This window comes from Pteropus alecto, unplaced genomic scaffold (assembly GCF_000325575.1).
Source record: "Pteropus alecto unplaced genomic scaffold, ASM32557v1 scaffold97, whole genome shotgun sequence".
NCBI lineage: Eukaryota > Metazoa > Chordata > Mammalia > Chiroptera > Pteropodidae > Pteropus > Pteropus alecto.
Window position 1 is genome coordinate 1,288,216 of NW_006439713.1, and position 6,576 is coordinate 1,294,791.

Consider the following 6,576-nt stretch of genomic DNA (forward strand, 5'->3'; position numbering starts at 1 on the left):
CATTGGCAAAGGCCCTATTTCCAAACACTGTCACATCCGCGGAGGGGTAGCGCGTGGACGTATCTTTTGGGGGGACGCAAGTCCCCCCACGCCCGTGGGAGAGAAGCCCTCACGCAGCAGCAAGGTGAGCACAGGCTCCGCCCCGTCACCACTGACATTTGCAAAAAGAAGAAAGGTTCCCCAGGGAATGTGGGGTGGTGAGAACCAGCCGCTCTAGGGAAGAGCTGCGAAACCTCAAGAATGCAGAGCCCCAAACTTCCTTAACTTGAGACAGTGAGAAAGCCCGGATCAAAAGCGTCCCGGGACAATGCCGCGAGCGAGCGGCGTCTTCTCCCCGGTGTCCTGGTGTCAGGCTTCATTCAGCGCGTTCGGGATCTCAGCCGCCGTTCAGACGCTGCCAGCGCCGTTGGGGTCTGCGTGCGAGTAGCTGGCCCAGGGCCTCCGCGGCCGGGGAACCTCTGCCTGGGGCTGGCCTCGCCCGCCGGACAGTGGCTTTGGACCGGCTCCTTCTTGCACACCTGGGGCACCACGTGTGGGCAGCCTGGCCTGACTGCAGCCTGGAGAGTGGCTCCAAGCCTGGGGGGACGGGTAATGGCGGCAGCAGGAGACCACACTAACCCCCCTCCCAGGTTCCAGCCCAGCTCTGCCTCTTCAGCCCTGGGAATCTGGGAAAGGTCCTTGGCCCTGGGTGGCGTAATGGCCTCTCCAGTAGAGGGGACAATAGGAGCCCCTGCATGGGCCCTGGTGGCTTAAGTGCACAGCGCCTGTACTGTAGGAGCTGGGGCCCGGCTGGCCTTGGCGTCACTTTTCTCGTTGGCATTTTGGTGAAATACTCCGGATCCGTTGCAGGGCCTGGTGCTACCTGCTTCTACTCCCATGGCGACCGGCAGGGCACTCCGCTCACAGGCGCAGCTTCTCGCCTATGTCAGACGGTAAACTGAGGCACATTAAACATTCGAGGAGTTTATCTGAGCAAAAGCCGATTGGAATGGGCGGTGGCAAGCTGGAAGGGGCAGGGAGCCCTGCACAGAGGCCCAGGGGAGACTCGTGCAGAGCAGAAAAGCAAAGAAGGAAATGATTTGATTGACTGCAGCTTAGAGCCCAGCTGGCCATGTGTCATTGGCTGTCCCAGAGGTTCGATCTGGCAACTTTGAGGCATTTACAGGCTTAGATCTTGGCTTGCTGACAGGGGCCGCCAGGGCACTAAGGCCACCTCACTCTACCGGCCTCCTTGTTTGCTTAATTGATGTCTTCTACAGGGGACTCCCCAGTCCCCAAGGTGGCCCTGCCCCTTCCCCCGTGACCTGGGCCGTCGGACAGGGTCCCACCGAGCAGTGGTGACCTCTGCACCCGCCACCCTCCTCATTTCCTCCAGCAGAAGGGATGCTAGTCCTAGGAAATGCCGCCAGCTGGACGCAGCGTCGTGCGGTGCTTGTTGCCAGGTACACTCCTGGGCCGGAAGCCCACCCCTCAAGGGCACGTGACTTCAAGGCTTTCGAGGGCAAGGGCCAATCCCTGAGGTCCTCATCAGAATCCCTGAGGGATCAGAAGCAGAGCAAAAAAGGAAGTGAGCGGCCAAGGGGCGAAGGTGGCTATAGAAAGGGGGGTGCAAGCAGAAGGGGAGTTTATCGGAGGCGCGGGCGGGGCGGGGGTGGTGGAGAGGGCGTGGGAAGGAGGGAGGGAGGTTCTCGGGGGGCAGGGGCTGAAGATCTCCTCCCAGTTAGCCCTTCGGCGGGCTCGGGCTTGTTCTGGAAACAGCTCATTTAACCTCCACAGCGGCCCTGTGAACAATGCCGTAATCTGCATTTTCTGGGCCAGGAAAGGGAAGTGCAGAGAGGTTAAGAAGCTTGCCCAAGGCCACACAGCCAGCAGGGACAGACCTGGGACTTGACCCTGAGCTTGGCATGGGGCGGGGGAGGGCGGTTTGCTGAGGGCTTGGCCCCTCTGCCCCGGAGGGACCGGGGAGCTGGGACGGCCTTCGGGCGGAGTCTGGGCTGGCCACGGAGGTGCACCCCTGGGCGTCTCAGACTGGCACCACCACGTGGCTGAGACTTTATTTTTATTTTAAAACGAGTGGCCTATGTAATAGAATGATGGCATTTCGTGGATTTAAAAGATGAATCAGGTCTTCGAAGACATTCCGAACTCCGAGGAGGCAGCTCCGGGCCGGAGACGCCTTGGGTTTCCTCTGCTTCCCGCCTGGGGGGCCCAGCGGGGAGCGTGAGAAGCGCTCACTCTCCTTATGTCTTGTTCCGACTTCATTGATGCTGCAGGAACTCGGCCCGGGAGGCTCAGGGACTTTCCCAAGACTCCTAAGTGAGCGATGAGTGGCAGAGCTGGGACCGAAACCAGGATTTCTTCCCTTTGAAGTATCCAGCTACGTGGCGCAGTTGCCCGAGGGCTTGGCAGGCGTCGGACGGGCTGACACGTGACGCCAGCTGGCGACTCGGTTCACCTTGGGCCGAGCTGGGCGGCACCGCTGAGAGACCACGCCCCTCACGCCTGGCTCCAGCCTGAACCCCGGCGGGCGGCGAGGCCTGTCCTGTTCTGTTTGACAAAAGGATCAGAGGGACTATGAGTGGGGCAGGAAGAAGGTGTCCTGGCGCCCTTTGCACACACGTCGACTTCAGATTGGGTGTGTCTAGCACAGGAGTGACCTCTGCGTGGCCCTGTGTCTCGCTTAACCAGGAGGAGACTCGGCTCCACTGCAGCTGCATGGCCCTGGGCACTGATCAACCAGCTGGACACAAGACGCGGCCCAGGAGCGGGGCCCTAGGGCCCCCCGTGAGACATGGCTTTCCTCTTTAGGGAGGTCCCCACAGGGGCACTTGGGGGGTCTTGGTGGAGCAGTTACTTAAGGACAGGTCCATAATATTTCAGGGACAAGAGGCGCGGGCCTGACAGCCTGTCTAGCTGAGCCTTGTCTCCATTCTCGGCTCCGTCTGTAAGGGCAGGCCGTGGGCCTCGCAGTTCTCTGTGGCCCTGTCGCCCCTTTGGGGACACAGTGGGGGCTTACCCTCCTGAAGAGAAGGACCGGCTCTGGTTTTCGACTTCGGATGCCCACCGGTGCTTCGCACGTGGCAGGCGTTAGTAAACGTGGCATGAGTAGAAGAAATCCATTTCCGAAAGGACAGCTCTGCAGGCACAGAGAGGGTCTGGTTCTGCACGAGTTAGCGAGCGCCGTGCGACGCGGGGGCTCAGGACAACGTGCCGCGTCTCACCGCCTGTGGATCAGGGGTCCGGGCGCGGCGTGCCTGAACCTCTTCTCCAGAGCCCAAGGTTGAGTCAAGGGGCCGGCTGGGGCCACAGACATCCGAAAGTTCAAATGGGACAGATCCACCCGCACACGCAGCAGGATTCGGTTCCTTCGGGCCGGCTGTTAGCCTGAGGGCCCCAGGAGTCTGCCCGCCCGAACCCAGCATTAGGGTGGACTTGGCCGTGAGTAGCGGCAATGACGGACACTCGCCAGCGCTGTGTGTCAGCCCTGTGCTTGGCATCTGACATGATCGTCCGTGGTGTCCCCACTTAACATCCGATAACGCAGAGACTCAGAGACGTGAGTGACTTTCCCATATGGAGTAACGAGGGACAAAGCCTGGGGCTGATCCACCCTGTCTTGGCTACACAGCCTCAGTCTGACTGCTGACCATGACCTCGGCCTTTCTCAGAGGCGACGCGTTGACTCCAAGGAGGCTTCCTCAAGGAGGGGGCGTGGGGCACCATGTGAAGGAGGCGAAGGAACGTGGCCTGGTGACTTGGATGAAGGACACTCTCCTTGAGGAAGTGCCAAGCGCCACGGTTAGGTCCCTGCGGCCTTGGCCGTGGGCCTCTGGTGCTGGGTGGGAGACAGGCACGTCCTCCAGCCAGTGATCCCATTGCTCCTTTTGGAACCCGCTGCCGTCTGGAGCTACACTTCTGCCCGTGGCGCTCCCCACAGCACCCTGCTGCCCGCCAGCCAGCCAGACTTCACTTGGCAAGACGTCCCCCAGCCTGGGTTTACAGGTGACTGAACGCCAATGACCGAGCTGCTAGAGCAGCGCTCCAGGAACCCCGGCAGCGAGCGGCCTCTCTGAAGCGTCACCGTGACGTCCGCCTCTTGCTGGCCGCCCCTCTGCACACGCGTCTGACAGGGAGAGAAGACAAGGTCACATGGGCCCGGCACCCGCTAGGTCAGAGGCCCCCTGCCGTAGCTCGTGGCCTGTCTCTTCTGGGGACCGATGCCGACTGTGCCCACCAGCACCTGCCCACGGCCCCCAGATCCCTCCGTCCCTCCCCGTCCATAGGCCCGTCCTTCCGTTGGTTGCAGGTCCGTGGGCGTGCAGGCTGTGGACAAGGGGCCATCCCCTCAGAAGTCAGATTTCTCTCTGCTTCGACAAGCGGGAGCAGAGAGGCAGCATTGGGGACAGTGAGGTCAATACTGGCGGTGGTCCCGTGATGGGAATTTTCTTCTGGGCTGTGCATTTCGCGGGGCCCCGTGCATGTGGAGCGGACCTGTGCTGGCTCGGAGCCTGCTGGACGCGAGAGGAAGGCTCGGGTCCCCGGGGCTGCTGTAAGGAAGCACCCCAAAATGGAGGAGGCTTAAAACAACGGAAACGTATTCTCTCGCAGTTCTGGAGGCCAGATGTCCAAAATCAGGGTCACCGGGTCGAAATCAAGGCGTCGGCAGGGGGAGCTCTAGGGGGCAGGGGGTCCCTCCTTCTGGTGGCTGTGGGACGCCTTGACGTGTGGCCGTGTTGCCCCGGTCTCTGCCCCTGCGGTGGCACAGCCCACTCATCTGCTGTCTGTGTGTGAAATCTCTCTCTGCCTGTCTTTATAAGGACACATCTAGGGTCATGCCCCGATCTGAAGATTTTTAACTTATTCCCACCTGCAAAGTCCTTTCTTGCCATACAAGGTCACATTCGCAGGCTGCAGCAATTAGGACATGAGCATCTTTGGCGGCCGTTACTCAGCCTTCTGGACATGGCGACCGCAGGGCCCCTTGGTCGTGCTGTCAGGCTCTGGGGCACCCTTGACCTCTGTCTCCCACTCCGGGGGCGCATCTTGGGCCTGTCGACGCCCACAGGGGAGCAGGTGTACACTGTGGAAGGTGAGGGAATGTGGGGTCTAGGGTGCCCATCAGGGTGCCCATCTCCTCCCCTCCTGTCATACCCGCGGGGCACCGGGGCAGGCACCGTGCCACCTCAGGGCACTGGGCTGCCGTCTTGGGACAGTCAGCGGCGTGTCCCACATGCCCGCAGCCCGTGAGGACGGGAGGCCGCCGTCCGGACCCCGAGTCTCCGTTTGAGTGTGAACCCCATCGGCACTGTGACTTCGGGGCCTTGGCGTCACATGCCTGGACCCCGTCCCCGGTGGTGGGGTCCTCGCAGTGGCACACGAATGCAGCTCAGCCGGGATCTGAGGAGGTGGCCGAGCACAGCCGGCTCTGCCAGGCTCACGGTGCCCAAGGGGCATGGACCGCTGCTTGCTCCCCCAGAGAAGCGCTCCTTCCCAGGACTGCTTTTCCTCGTTGACCCCAGGGGACTCTCCCAGGAGCCCGCAGGGGCCAGAGCCCTAAGACCCGGCCACCCAGACCCCTGCCTGCACCACAGCCTGCCCTGGAGAAGATGGTGAAGCAGTTAAGTGGCCGGTGCAGGCTCGGGGACCACCCCCTGTGCTTTGGGAGGAGGGGTGCTGTGAGAAGCCCGCCCCAGCGGACCCCCCAGAGGCAGCGCCCTGGCAGGGAACTTTGTTCCCCTCTGTCCCCACCAAGACCGGGAGCTCAGATCAGGGGCTGCCGCAGTCACAGACTGCAGTCCCCCAAATCCCTCTCTCTACCATCCCTGTCTGAGTTTCCTGGGGCTGCTGTAACAAAGCGCCATAAACTGTGCGGCTTAGAACAACAAACGTTTATTCATTCTCTCTCAGTCCGGAGGCCACAGTTTGAGATTCGGGTGTCGTCGGGGGTCGGGGGCGGGCTCTTCCTGCCTCGTCCGGCCTCTGTAGTGCTGGTGTCCTTGGCGCTCCTGGCTTGTGTCTTTGTCCGTATTTCTTTCTTCTTCTAAGGACACTTTGTTAGGCCTGCCCTGACCCAATGCGACCTCATCGAAACTTGGTGACATCTGCAGAGATCCGGTTTCCAAATGAGGCCCCATTCTCGGTGGCAGGGGACAAAACCTTAACACACCTTTGAGGGGGACACAAGTCGGTCCACAGAAACCTCCACGGTGACAGCTGAGACAGACCTACCAGGCTGACGTGCTTTGTGGGGGTTCTGCGTCAGCTTGGGGACTGGGCGATCGTGTCACGGTTGTTCGTCACAAGCGGCTGTCTTCAGCTCCAAAGAGGCAGCATGACAGAAACGCCAGGATTTCACCTGGCAGGGGATCAAGGTCGCAGTGGGGGAAATGAGGGGGTTAGGGGTGCTGCTTCGGGGTTCCCAGTCTCTTCTTGGTTCATTTGACCAAAAGGGTTAAAGTTCCCACCTTCCAAACGTCTTGGAATATCACAGAAATTATCAGGACCCCCACCTGAAATTTTGGGAGAGCTGCGGTGGAGTCCCAAGGTGAACTTCCCCAAGGAGGGCCGGGGTGGGGG